The sequence below is a fragment of the Aythya ferina genome (assembly GCF_964211825.1).
Source record: "Aythya ferina genome assembly, chromosome: 3".
NCBI lineage: Eukaryota > Metazoa > Chordata > Aves > Anseriformes > Anatidae > Aythya > Aythya ferina.
The window spans coordinates 90512254-90526924 of NC_140298.1; positions in this window are offsets into that span (position 1 = coordinate 90512254).

Here is a 14671-nt window from a genome sequence, read left to right on the forward strand (position 1 = left end):
CTTCTTCACAGTCACTCTTTGCCCCTGCTCCACTTGGGGTCCCTCCCATGGGATGCCCTCCTTCCTGAACTTATGCTGCAGGGGCTGCCCACAGGCAGCAGCTCTTCAAGAGCTGCTCCTACATACCTCCGTACAACGGGGTCCATCTCCCAAGAGCAAACTGCTCCAGCATGGGCCCCCACATGTGGACAGCAGCTGCCCCCAGACCCTCTGCTCCTGCGTGGGCTCCTCTCCACGGGCTGCAGCTCCGGCCCGGGGCCTGCTCCTGCAGGGGATCTCCATGGGCCGCAGCCTCCTCCAGGCCACATCCACCTGCTCCACCAAGGGCTTCTCCACAGGCCACAGGGGAACTTCTGCTGTGTGCCTGGAGCACCTTCTGCCCTCCTGCTGCACTGACCTTGAGGTTTGCAGGGCTACTTCTCTCTTGTCACCCCTCTTTCTCATCTATAGCACAGCAGATTTTCCCTTTCTTTAATCTGCTCTCACAGACATCCATTCAGCATTGTTCATAGCTTGGCTTTGTCCAGTGGCTGGAGCTGGCTCTGATCTGATATGGGACAGCTGCTGGGATCTGCTCACAGAGGCCACCTCTGCAGCCACCTGCTACCAAAACCTTGCCATGTAAATGCCATGTACAGCATAATACTCACCTTCCCACCCTCAGTCCAGTGTTACCATTAGGTAATCAGCAGAGGAAGCCCAAAATAAGGAAAATAATATAAAAGCCAAATTTAATATAATGAGAAAAAAATCTTTCTCTGCATGAAAACTGAAGACAGATTGCTATTTGCAAATTGTAGATAGATTGTTCGCTTTCAGGAGAAAAATAAATAAATCCACCAAGAAAATTTCAGAAAGAATTCAACTGAACAAGTTGATATGATCAAGTTAAGGATATGATCTTGAGTTTACCTGTTACTAGTTGAACTATTTAAGTAAACATTGTAAGAAATCTCTCTAAATGAATATATCCCAAGTATACTTCTGAAACAAAAGAACAACATCATTCTCAAATCAATGTGAATTGTGAATGGGACAGACTGCATTTTCAACCGTACCAAAATAAATTATATTCACAGTAAACATATTTAACATTTAATCAGATTATATTGTAGATTCTGCAATTATCATGTCAATATATCAACAAAGAGATGGAATGCGGTAGGCCATGGGAGATATTAATTAAAAATCATTTCATAATTGTATGGTAAAAAGTGTAAGGCAGCCGCTACTTTCCTTAAGGCAGACAGAGGATTGTATTTACAATTCAGGCATGGACAGGCGCCCAGATTTTAGCTTATCTATCATTTGCTACATGCTGGGTTTGTTGCATACAAGCTGCCATTACTAATAGTTTGGGAAACTGCCATGAAATTTCAAGTACTGTATATTTCAGGTCAGAGCACAATCTAGTTAGTGTCAGATGAAATACGTCCACCATTTTTCTGCTTAATAAAGACTACTGGTGATCAGCTGAACTACAATATCAATTTACTTCCATATGCTCTTTTTTTTTTTTAAAAAAATAATGTCTTTAATTAAAGACATTATTATTACATAAACATTTTTAAACATCACTGTAGCTTATTATCAGAAATTTCTAGAACTTAGAAATTTCTTTGTGCTCACCATTGCAAAAAAAATAAAAAAATCTAGAATTCTCAGTTACACAGACTTTTCAGTCATCTGGAACCTCTGCAAATCGGGGTAATTTCTTATTAATTGGTCTGTGATAGTATAATCACAACCTAGACTCAGACTTTAGGTATAAGACCACAAGTCACTCATTCAATCCTCAAAGAGAAGACAGTGATGGAAGAACTTGGGCCCCCAGGGTTCATGGGTTTTGCTGTCCAGCAGCAGTTCTGGTCTAAGTCCCAACTAAAACTTGCTGCTGCTGCTTGATTTTATAGACAGTGCTGTTTAGACTGCCCTGCTCCTTGACCACAATATGGGTGATAATGCTAATGGACACAGTGAGTGTCACCACCCCTCTTGGTGAACCAGCACTTGGGTCTTGATAATGCTAATGGCCTTACCAACGTATTAATAGGTAAGTCCACATGCTGACACCGGAGAGGTATAGAGAGAAGGCAGTACAGTGATACATTACCCCAGATGTTCACCTTATGGTTATACTAACCATATTACCAGGGGACAGGAGGCGGTCGTACAAGCCACAAACTTGTAAAGCCCATTTTAGAACAGGTCACTAAATAAAGTGTGGTTAAGAAATGCTTTCTCTGGTTTTATAGAGCACATTAAGAAATAACTTGTCTTACTTTCCCCTGGACATCTTTGATATATAGCTATCAATATATGATATATATATGTATATACATGTATGAGCTAATAGATATGTCAGAGGACCCACTGAAGACTTCAACCTTTAGGAAATATTGATCAAAGGCCCGTTTTGTATCCTAGCCCATCTAAAGCTATATGTGCTTATGCTAGAGCAGATTCATAAGACATTTATTCAGAAAACAGAACAACTTGCCCATACAAAAAAAAAAAAAAAAAAAAAAAAAAATTTGAAAAGATTTTGTTTAGAAACATGGTTAATAAGAGGCTAGGCTACTATAACTGAGTGAGATATTGGATTTACATTGGTGACAATTGATTCTTATTGGCAGGTAAGAAATGTTATCACTGTGCCATGCAGTGATAACATTATTAAGCTTAGGTCCGTCTTATCACACAAAACCACTGTCTTTCTAAAACTAAAATTTCATAGAGTGACGATATGTGACTACATAATTTATTTCCATTTCTACATTTTGCCTCTTCAATATTAAAGGAATATATTTTATTAACATTAAAATAACACTGTTAGTCATAAACAGTATATAGGTAGCGTGTTAAAGTTATAACAAACATCCAGATACTAAGCTAGCATATTTTCTTTGATGATAAAAGTAGTGATCCTAAGCATGGATGGCTCAGTCTGGCCAAAATTAAATCCTCTTATGATCTGTCTAATATGTACATACTATCAGGAGTGCCTGAGGAGACATTAGAAATTAATTTAGCCTTTTGCCTTTTCTCGCACATACACATCCAACCCTGCTGCCTTGCTGTGAATCATCTTTTGAATATTTAGACCTATGGCAAACTAGTGTAATTTTAGACTTTGTTGCAGGTTTAGGAAAACCTCCTTTGGCCTTTTGTGGCAGATTGACCTTGACTAAGGAGCAAAATTCCCACCCAACCACTTGCCCTCTGCCCTCCCTCAGTGGCATAGGGTGGGGAGAAAATAGGAAGAAAAGAAAGAAAGTTCATGGGTTGGAATAAAGACGGAAAGACCACTCACCAACTGCTTTCATGGACAACACAATTTGACTTGGGGATTTAATTAAAATAAAAATGTAATTATTTATTCAGGTAGTGGGAAACAAAGCAAAACAGTAATAACAGCAACAAAATATCATTAAACAACACTTTTCCATGCCCCTCCTCTAAACAACTTCACTCCTTCATTCTAAACTCCTCTAGTCTAACTCCAGCTGGTTCAGGGGGGTGAGGGGGTGTGGTCAGTCTACAACAGATATTCTCTGCCACTCCTTCTCATGTTTTTTCCTGCTCCACCATGGTTTTCTCCATGGGCTATGGGGCTCTGCTTTGGCACCTGGACCACCTCCTTCCTTCCTTTTCCAGTGAAGATTTTGGTATTTGCAGGGCCATTTCCCATTTGTGGAGCCATTTCCCATGTGGAGCGCCGCAAACAGGATGCACTAACAGGACTGGCTTGGCAGTTAGTGCAGGCAGTTTGTGTGGGCCAGTTCAAGCGGGGCAGGGAGGAAAACCTAGACCTCGCCATGGTGGGTGCCCATCGCGGTGGTCGGTCCGAGGAGGTAACCCAAATGGAGGAGATGCTGCCTCTCTGGGCTTACGTGGGCACCCAGGTGGATCCCCTGAGGGGGGAGGCAGCAGTCCAGACAGGGGACTGCAAGGAACTCCAGAATCTGGAGGTCCATCTGGGACATGAGGGAGGAGAGCGCTGTCATGGGTGCAGGTTTGCCCTGCTTCAGGGACTTCTCGAGCAGGTAGCTGGGCTGCAGTGAGAAATCGGCAGCCTGAGGGAAACTCTGAGGGTGACAGATAGGAAGGGTCTCCCCGCCCCTGCTGTTGCCTAGCAGCCCTCTCCTATGTCCCGAAAAGGGGTAGAGGCTGCCCCCGTTGAACACATGTGGAACAGAGGGCCAGACTGTCCGCAAGAAACAAGGGGCTGGACCCTTGTCTTGACTCGGAGCAGAAAGAGGTGTCTCCCCCGACACCCATGGTACCACCTACCCCCACATTGTCCCTGGGAAATAGATTTGAGGCTCTCAAGGAGGTTGCAGAAGAGGCTGAGGGTCTGGTCAGTAGTCTGAACCTGGGAAGCAACCCAGAGAAGAGAGTCAAGATTGGGGGAAATGCAGAACATAAGGATCAGGGCCGGATGGAGCACTGCATTGTAACTGGTGCCACAAAAAAAGAGCGGAGAGTCCTGGTGATTGGCGACTCCTTGCTGAGGGGCACTGGGGCTCCCATTTGGCGCCCAAATAACCTATCCAGAGAGGTGTGCTGTCTTCCTGGGGCACGTGTCAGAGATGTTAGGAAGGCTCTGCCATGACTCGTTAAACCAGAGGACCACTATTCTCTTGTAGTCACTCATGTGGGATCCCAGGAAGCTGCTATTAGAAAAATGAAGAATATTAAAAAGGACTTTGCATCCCTGGGGAGGTTGCTGAGGGGCTTGGGGGTGCAGGTAGTGTTCTCCTCTGTCCTCCCGGTGGGGAGGACAGGGCCATTAGATAGGACAGGACAGGGCCAGATAGAAGGAGCAGAACAGGACAGGTAAATGACTGGCTGAGGGGGTGGTGTCTGGACCAGGGATTTGGGTATTTTGATCTTGGGCCGTCCTTTGAGAGGCCGGGTACATGGGCTACGGACAGACACCAACTGAGCAAGTGGGGCCCAAGTGTGTTGGGGAGTAAGCTCTCTGGGCTGATTTCCAGGGCTTTAAACTAGGTTTGATGGGGGAAGGGAGGGGAGCTAAAGGTGACAGAGAAGGGCTGGGGGAGGTCATCACTGCTGTCACTGTTGAAGACAGGGAAAAACTTCTGAGCTCTCCCACAGGATTGTCTGAGGGCTCCTCAAAGAAGGTAGCATTCCTGATCCCCCGTCCAGTAACTTCTTCTTGCATCCCCCCAGGGGTAACTGCACCTGCTGCTTCCCTAAAGTGCCTGTACACCAATGCACGGAGCATGGGAAATAAACAGGATGAGCTCGAGATCTGTGTTCGGTCACGGGCCCACGATCTCATTGCGATCACTGAGACGTGGTGGGACAGCTTGCATGACTGGAACGCAGTCATGGAGAGCTATGTCCCCTTTAGGAAAGACAGTCTGGGGAAGTGAGGGGGTGGGGTTGTCCTTTATGTGAGGGAGCAATTAGAGTGTACCCAGCTCCAGCTGGGAGAGAGTGAAGGACAAGTGGAGAGCTTCTGGGTAAGAATTAAGGGGTGGGCTGGTATGGGAGACACGGTGGTGGGGATCTACTACAGGTCTCCAGATCAGGAGGAGGAAGTTGATGAGGCCTTCTATGAGCAGCTGCTAGTAGCCTCACGATCATGAGCGCTGGTCCTCATGGGAGATTTCAATTACCCAGACATCTGCTGGGTAAGCAACTCAGCCAGGCAGGAGCAGTCCAAACAGTTCCTACAATGCATTGAGGACAATTTTCTGACACAGGTGGTGGAGGAGCCGATGAGGCGGGGGGTGCTCCTGGACCTCATTCTTACCAACAGGGATGGCCTCGTTAGGGATGTGAAAGTTGGGGGCAGCTTGGGATGCAGCGACCATGAGATGATGGAGTTCCAGATGGAACTAGTCAAAGGAAGTAAAGCTAAAAGCAGGATTGCTACCCTGGACTTCCGAAGAGCCAACTTCGACCTCTTTCGGGACCTGCTTGGGAGTATCTCCTGGGATAGGTTGCTAGAAGGCAAGGGTGCTTGTGAGAGCTGGGCTACATTTAAACAGCACTTCTTCCATGCTCAGGGTCAGTGCATCCCAAGGAATAGGAAATAGGGGAAGGGGTGCAGGAAACCCACATGGATGAGCAAGGAGCTCATCAATAAGATCAAAAGGAAGAGGATGTTCTATGAAATGTGGAAAAAGGGCCTGTCCTCTTGGGAGGAGTATAGATGTGTTGTCAGGGCCTGCAGGGATGCAACAAGGAAGGCTAAAGCCCACCTAGAGATGAGGCTTGTGAAAGAGACAAAGGATAATAAGAAGGGTCTTTTCAAGTATGTAAACAGCAAGAGGAAGACTAGGGACAATGTGGGTCCCTTGCTGAATGAGGGCGGTGTCCTGGTCACAGGAGACGCTGAGAAGGCAGAGATACTGAATGCTTTCTTTGCTTCAGTTTTGCTTCAAGGACACTCCCCTGGGACTCCTCGCCCCTGACAATAGGACAAAGGGTCTGGGAAATGGAGGGCTCCCCCCTGGTGGACATGGGAGTGGTTCGGGAGCATCTGAGTGGGCTCAACGCACACAAATCCATGGGTCCCGATGGGATGCATCTGCGTGTGCTAAGGGAGCTGGCAGATGTGATTGCCGAAGCGCTCTCTATCATCTTTGAAAGGTCCTGGAGAACGGGTGAGGTGCCTGAAGACTGGAGGATAGCCAATGTCACTCTGGACTTCAAGAAGGGCAGGAAGGAGGATCCAGGAAACTACAGGCCAGTCAGTCTCACCTCTGTTCCTGGAAAGGTATTGGAGCAGCTTGTTCTGGATGCCATCTCCAAGCAATTGGAAGAGAAGAAGGTTATGAGGAGTAGTCAGCATGGATTCACCAAGGGGAAGTCGTGCTCGACCAACCTCGTTGCCTTCTATGATGGCATCACCAGCTGGGTAGATGGGGGGAGAGCGGTGGATGTCATCTGCCTTGACTTTAGCAAGGCTTTCAATACTGTCTCCCATGACATATTACTAGCAAAGCTGAGAAACTGTGGGATAGATGAGTGGACGGTAAGGTGGGTTGAGAACTGGCTGACTGGCCAAGCTCAGAGGGTGGTGATCGGAGGAGCAGAGTCTGGCTGGAGGCCTGTGACTAGCGGTGTTCCCCAGGGGTCGGCGCTGGGTCTGGTCTTGTTCAACATCTTCATCGACGACCTTGATGACGGAATAGTGTCTGCCCTCAGCAAGTGTGCCGATGACACAAAGCTGGGAGGAGTGGCTGACACACCAGAAGGCTGTGCTGCCATTCAGTGAGACCTGGACCAGCTGGAGAGATGGGCAGGAAGAAACCAAATGAGATTTAATAAGAGCAAGTGTAGAGTCCTGCACCTGGGAAGGAACAATCCGAAGTATCAGTACAGGCTGGGGGACAACCTGCTGGAGAGGAGCTCTGAGGGGGTCCTGGTGGACGACAGGTTGGCCATGAGCCAGCACTGTGCCTTTGTGGCCAAGAGGGCTAATGGGATACTGGCATGCATTAAATGAAGCGTGGCCAGCACGTCAAGGGAGGTGATCCTCCCCCTCTACTCTGCCCTGGTGAGGCCTCACCTGGAGTACTGTGTCCAGTTCTGGACTCCCCAGTACAAGAAAGACAGGAATCTCCTGGAAAGAGTCCAGCGGAGGGCCACAAAGATGATATGGGGCCTGGAGCATCTTCCCTATGAAGAAAGGCTGAGATACCTGGGTCTGTTCAGCCTGGAGAATACTGAGAGGGGATCTCCTCAGTGTATATAAATATCTGAGGGGTGGGGGACAGAAGGGTGTAGCCAACCTCTTCTCAGTGGTTTGTGGGGATAGGACAAGGGGCAATAGCTGCAAATTAGAACACAAGAAGTTCCGCATTGACATGCAAAAGAACTTCTTCACGGTGAGGGTGATGGAGCATTGGAACAGGCTGCCTAGGGCAGTTGTGGAGTCTCCTTCTCTGGAGATATTCAAGGCCTGTCTGGATGCCTACCTGGGCTGCCTGCTCTAAGGAACCTGCTTTGGCAGGGTGGTTGGACCCGATGATCTTTTGAGGTCCCTTCCAACCCCTACAGTTCTGTGATTCTGTGATTTCTTTTTGCCCCCTCCTCCATGGGCCTGTCTGCCTTATTTTCTCCTGTTTCTTTAATACATAGAGGTTTCTTTAATACCAAGAGGTGCCACCACCTTGGCTGCTGGGCCCAGCTGTGCCCTGCGGTGGGGTGGTTGGAGCCAGTTGGAACTGGCTGCGGTTGGCATGGGGCGTCCCCAGCCTCTCCTCACCTCTGCAGCAACCTACTGCCAACACCATGACACCTGCACCCAGTATAACCTCTTATCATAAAATTACTTGTAGAAGTGAAGAATTTTTGTTTGTTTTTTTTGTTTGTTTTACTTATTCTGGATTGTTTTTTGTTCTTATGCAGCTGAATAAATTGTACTAATTAGTGTGGCTCCATATCTAGGTGTAACTCACTTTTCTGGGATCATAGCCTTTTGGATTTTGTAAGTTTCTGGACACTCAAAATACATACAAAAATATAAATGCATAACTTCCACGTAATATATATCATCATATAAAATAAAGCACTGGTTACTATCAGTGACTTTTATGTCATCATTTTATAGTTTGGTATAAAAAGATATGCTTGATACAAAACAGCAGATGATGTAAGAAACCACTGACAGAAGAGAAAACAGAACCAGCCTCCTTACAATGTTCAGTCCTGTATTCTACACGATAATCCACAATTATTATTAAAATTTATTCTCCGTCAAAGCATCCAGCTGAAACACCTCCACACCAAGCCCACATGGGAGTGAGTGCGCTGCAGAAAGCACAGTACTACATTGTCAAGCTATTTAGAAGTTTCCATTTCCAAAAGAAAACTGTTCATTTTTTTTGCTATTCTGGATCATATTACATTGCATTTCAACAAAATTGAACTAAATCTTTTTCTTGTCTTAAGCCAAAGTTCTATACAGACTGATCACTAAAAAGCTGGATGGAAATTAGATGTTCCTCTGAAACACGTTATTAGTCTCATTAAAATAACAAGCCCTGATAAATTTAGAGTAAGACTGCAGTCTGATCACTGATCCTTCTGGACTTCACAACTTAAACCCATTAAGGTATCATAACTTACTGAACATGCCTGGGGAGCCTTGGATCCGTCTGTGGTAGATGCCAGGGAAAACTAAATCAGCAGCTGCTACTTCTTCATCTTCATGCTTGGCTGCTGTCAAAACAATCCCTACATAAAATGGGATTTTCCAGCCAGGTGGCCACCAGGAACAGTAGGTCTCATAGGCACTCTAAAGTCAGTACTTATATCATTCAATTACGACAGTATTTCACAATGTTTTATAGCCCTTTGGTGACGGAATTATATCCATGTTATCAGTGAAGTTTCTTTATATTGCTTTAATTGCTTACCCTAAGGTTGAAACTGCTGTGAAGTAACTGTTTTATGGAAGTGTTAGCATGTATTTTATTTCCAATCATACGGATTGGACAGTAGGTAGGTAACATCTTATATATATCAACATTATTGGCATTGACAGGTAAGTAGAAATTCAAAATACCTGGCAACTCTTTTTGTGAAATCAACTAAAATTTATTCCTGAAAAAGAAACATTTAAAGACATGTTTCTTAGCTTCAAAGAATGTTTCACATCAATTACAAAATGAGACATTGTTTTGTTTTTGTTGAAAGTCACTATACCAATAATCATAGTTTATTTTTCATGAAAAGATATGTATAGTATACAAGCTGATTGCAGTAAAATAAATACTTATCAGTACTTACCTGATTTTCTCCAAGCAAGGCAAGTGCAGGAAAATAAATTATATTAACTTTTCTTTTTCTTTTTCTTTTCTTTTTCTTTTTCTCTTTTTCTTTTTCTTTTTTCTTTTTCTTTTTCTTTTTCTTTTTCTTTTTCTTTTTCTTTTTCTTTTTCTTTTTCTTTTTCTTTTTCTTTTTCTTTTTCTTTTTCTTTTTCTTTTTCTTTTTCTTCTTCTTTTTCTTCTTCTTCTTCTTCTTCTTCTTCTTTTTTCTTTTTTTTCTAGCTAAATTTAAGTACAGTGCAATTAAATAAATACGCAAAAAAGTGTGGCTTTTATAGCCTTCCCAAAAGAGGTAGCTTTAATAGCAAAACTCTAATCCATTAATAAGAGAAATATTACACACACAGACATTTTGAAATGTTTTAAATCAGGATGACAAACATGGTATTGTATTTAAAAAACATCCAACCAACCAAACAAAACCAAAACAAACAAACAGACACAAATATCTGCTAAGTTGAAGTGCGTAGTTAAAAATAGCAAAAATATACTTTTTATGTACATGGGTGAATAAGGTAGAACAAGAGTTTAAACTCATTAAGCCACACTGAGGTCGTTATGACAATGAAGGATCAGATTACCAGAACACGATAAATGCTAATGTAAATTTATAAATACTATAGCTTCCCTTAAAATAAATTTATTTTTCCTCAACCTGAAGATTAACTGATGCTAGCTTAGTTTATTCTTTTTTGTTTCATCTAGTCTGGGACCTTGCATACAAACATATATTACTCTTCATCTTTATAACCATATAATATCCAGAGACTCATGAAAACCTCCACATAAAATTCTCAAGAACATTAATATGAGAGACTGATTTAAAAGGTTCATGAATTACCTTTTTTTATCCCCTAATAGAAGTCTTAAATCTGTGAGCTTGTGAGACAGAGCTTACATCATGATGCTATGTGAAATGCTGTTTTGTGGTTTTCTATTTAAGGAAACAGAGAAATGTACAAAACCCCCAAAGTCAGTTACAGAATCATAAAATCATAAAATGGTTTGGGTTGGAAGGGACCTTAAAGATCACCTAATTCCCACCCCCCTGCCATGTACAGGGTCACCTTCCACTAGACCAGGTTGCTCATATTATTGTTTTAATAAAAATAATAATTATTATAATTTTCCATTCATTTTCTGTCCTATCATACTGTCTTTATCTCAAGCCACAAGTTTTACCGTTTTCCAATTTTCTCCCTGACCTCACTGGGGAATAGTGAGCAAACAGTCTAAACCACAACAGTCCTTTTGATGCCCAGCGTGGGGCTTGAAGGCATTGGTATAACAGTAGATCTTACCACATAGTGTTAGAGAGAACAAATTTGCTTACTGTATTTATTTAATAGTTGATGGCCATAATGTTGATGTATTTGCTCTCAAAGCTGTTGTATTTACTCTCAGAATTGTGTTGTATAACCCCTTACTTGCTGAATATGCTCCCTGATTTGCTGTTTATCATCTCTGGAGTCTGTTTTAAGGTTGCTTTCTTGTTTTATCACTTTGCTGTACTGTGTAATACTGTCTTATGATATGATAAAATTACTGGTCATGAGCCCAATCTAGTACTTGAACTCATCATTGCCTCATCTTCATACTTCAGGAATAATCTCTTGGAAACTGTTAGCCATTACTCTCTATGTTTTCTCCTTCAGAGAGCCAGTCTCTGGGGGAGACTAGGAAGGACACTTTCCTCCACTAGCAGGGCAATATGAGAGTTTTAAAAGTCCTTAATGTCCTTAACTGCTCAGCAACAACTAAAACATGAATGTATTATCAACATTATTTTTCTCCTAAATCCAAAACATAGCACCCTACCACTCACTATGAAGAAAATTAACTCTATCACAACTGAAACCAGGATAGCAGTGAAAGTCTTTGCAGGTTTTAAAGCTATGTTGACTGGTCCAATAGCAAGCTTAATGCTTATTAGGAAATATTTAATGCAATTAAATGCTCAACTAAGATAGCGTTAAACAAAAAGAAGTCAAATTTTGAGTTTGTTGCTTTCTTGATAGCAATCTTGTAATATAAATAATAGTCTTGTCTATTTGTTTTTTCGTATAGCTTTTGATATATACTGCAAAAAATGCTGTCAGCTTATTAATGTTAAAATATGGATTTAACAATTAATTTAGAAATTGAAGAAAGCAATACTTTAGAAGTTTATTTGCCTGCCAATGTGTAGGTAGATTTTTTTTTTGCTCTCATGGAAGAAACAATAAATTTATAGGGCACTGGTTTTCAAAGTTATTTCTATTGGATTTTAATAGGCCTACCTCCTTTCCTCCTGTCCTTTACTTCCAGTTCCATCATCTAAAATATAGGTTGTTTTAAAATGATTTTTAAGGAGAAGAAAAAAAAAAAAAAAGTTAAATACCTCTAAAATCCACATAAAAAATTCCATACATAAAAAGAAATATAGTTTCATTTTTTCTCTTTCTTTTTTTTTTTTTTTTTTGCCATTTACATCTTAATGATGAATCTTATCAATCAGTTCACTCCAGATTATTTTATTTCCCTGATTTTCTTCTTCCAGCGTGTAGATTTTCTATCTGATTTCTATCTAATATTAATATCAGCTATGCAGAAAATTAAACTTGCCAGGCAATCAAAAACTGCCACACTGGTTAAATGAAATGAATTCTTTAGTTAGAAAGCATATCTGAATACACTAGTCATTTTGGTATATTCTCTAACCACCCAGAAATATCTTTGCTTGATGATGAGTACTAGTGTGACAAGCTTGATGATAAATATTAGTGTGACAAGCTTGATTTCCAGAAACAATTTTGTTTCAAATATAGATAAAGACTGCTGTAGAAATGTTGGTACTGTGTATACAGTCATAGCTCATTTTCTGTTCACCTTTCTCTTGGAAACTACTTATGTAGGAACAACAACAAATAATACTCATGCTATTTCTTTCAGTTTTGCTCGAATCTTTATTTTTATTTTTATTTTAATAAGGTAACAATACCAGGAAAGAAGTTAAGGCATCAGAAAATGAGACCCTACAGATATTAAGGCCAGTTATCTCAATACTTTTGTTTTCAACAGTTGTGTTCATGAGTACAATGTAGAATTTTCTAATGTTTTATACAACCACCTTTTTTTTTTAAAAAAAAAAAAAAAAAAAAAACTACCTACACCTCCTCTAGTATTTCAGAAGCTATTTGATTGTCATGTCAAACTTCTCCTCTAATACCAGAACTGAACAAAAAAATTAGTAAGTTTAGATGAACCATAGTGAACTTAGATGAACCATTTATGAATCAAGGTGCTTCTCAAAATTGTGTTCTGCTGCTGCTTATTATATTTGAAGTAGTTCATATTTAGTGGCAATTATAATTGGTTACTGTGAAAATAACAACTTGGTCAGAAATGAAAAATTAGCACTTTATTTGTCAAATAAACAGCAGAAACAGGTGAGCTGTTAGAAACAAAGATCCTGTTCCTTTATGAATGGGTTTAGCAATTAAGAAAGAGAACAGGAAAAATATTTTGCATTTTATAGTTCAGAGGACAATTTTCAATATGTTTTGTAAACTTTAATAAGCCATGCAACAACATTATAAGTAATGTATAATTATGCCCATTAGAAAAGAATAACAGTCTAATGTTAGATCTTTGGTTTTCAAAAGAGTTGCATTACCATAAGTAGGACTGCTGTTTCTATGTATGGAACATTTATTGCAGAAATGCAGTAATACAAAGTTTCTTGTATCATTTAGCAGATGTGACACTGAACTGACAAACCCACTTATCCAGCTCAGTCTCTGACCACCAGCCAATGCTATTCAGAAAGACGCCTAAAATAAAAGGAACCTGCTTAAAGACCTTTGGTGGTTTTACTGGGCAGCTGAACTCCACCACAACTGCTCTCTCACTCCTCCTCAAAGGGAAAGGGGGAGAAAATATGATGAAAAGGGCTCAGGGGTTGAGATAACAACAAGGAGAACATGGGTCCCCCATGGGTGGCAGCTCCCCCCAGACCCCCTGCTCCTGTGTGGGCTCCTCTCCATGGGCTGCAGCTCCAGCCTGGGCCCTGCTCCTGCGGGGGCTCTCCATGGGCCACAGCCTCCTCCAGGCCACATCCACCTGCTCCACCGGGGGCTCCTCCACGGGGGAGCTGCAGCATGGAGATATGCGCCATGTGGGACCCATGGGGTTAGGGGGACAGCCTGCCCCAATGGCTTCAGGGGAACTTCAGCACTGGGACCTGGAGCACCTCCTGCCCTCTTTCTGCACTGACCTTGGTGTCTGCAGGGCTGGTTCTCACTCCTCATTCTCCCAGCTGCTGTACTGTAACATTATTTCCCAGGCACACCTTCCCCCACCTCCCCTCCCCTCCCCCCCCCCCCCCCCCCCCCCCCCCAGCTTCTTAAGTATGCTCTCACAGAGGAGCAAACAACATTGCTTATTGGCTTGGCTCTGTCCAGCCACAGGTACCTGTGGAGCTGCCTGGAGCTGACTCTGATGTGACACGGGGCAGCTGCTGGGCTCTGTTCACAGAGGCCACCCTTTCAGCCCCCCACTACCAAAACTTTGCTGTGTAAAGCCAATACAGCACTGCTCTAAATTTCATTCTTTTAAGCTCTGCAACAGAATCTATCTAACTCACCTACATTCCCTGTAGGAAATGCAGGGACTGAAGCATCTCATTATGGGATTCATAGCAGACAGCACTGTGTAAACAAAGAGCTGAGGGAAGAAATGCATCTTAATCCCAGACTCGGTATATCCATTTATTTATGTGACATTTTTGAAATCTGTTCCCACTAGATGGCTATAGCAGTACCAACTCTATAATCAGAGAAGCAACTGTGTCTAATCGTTGACACTGGAAAGACCTACCT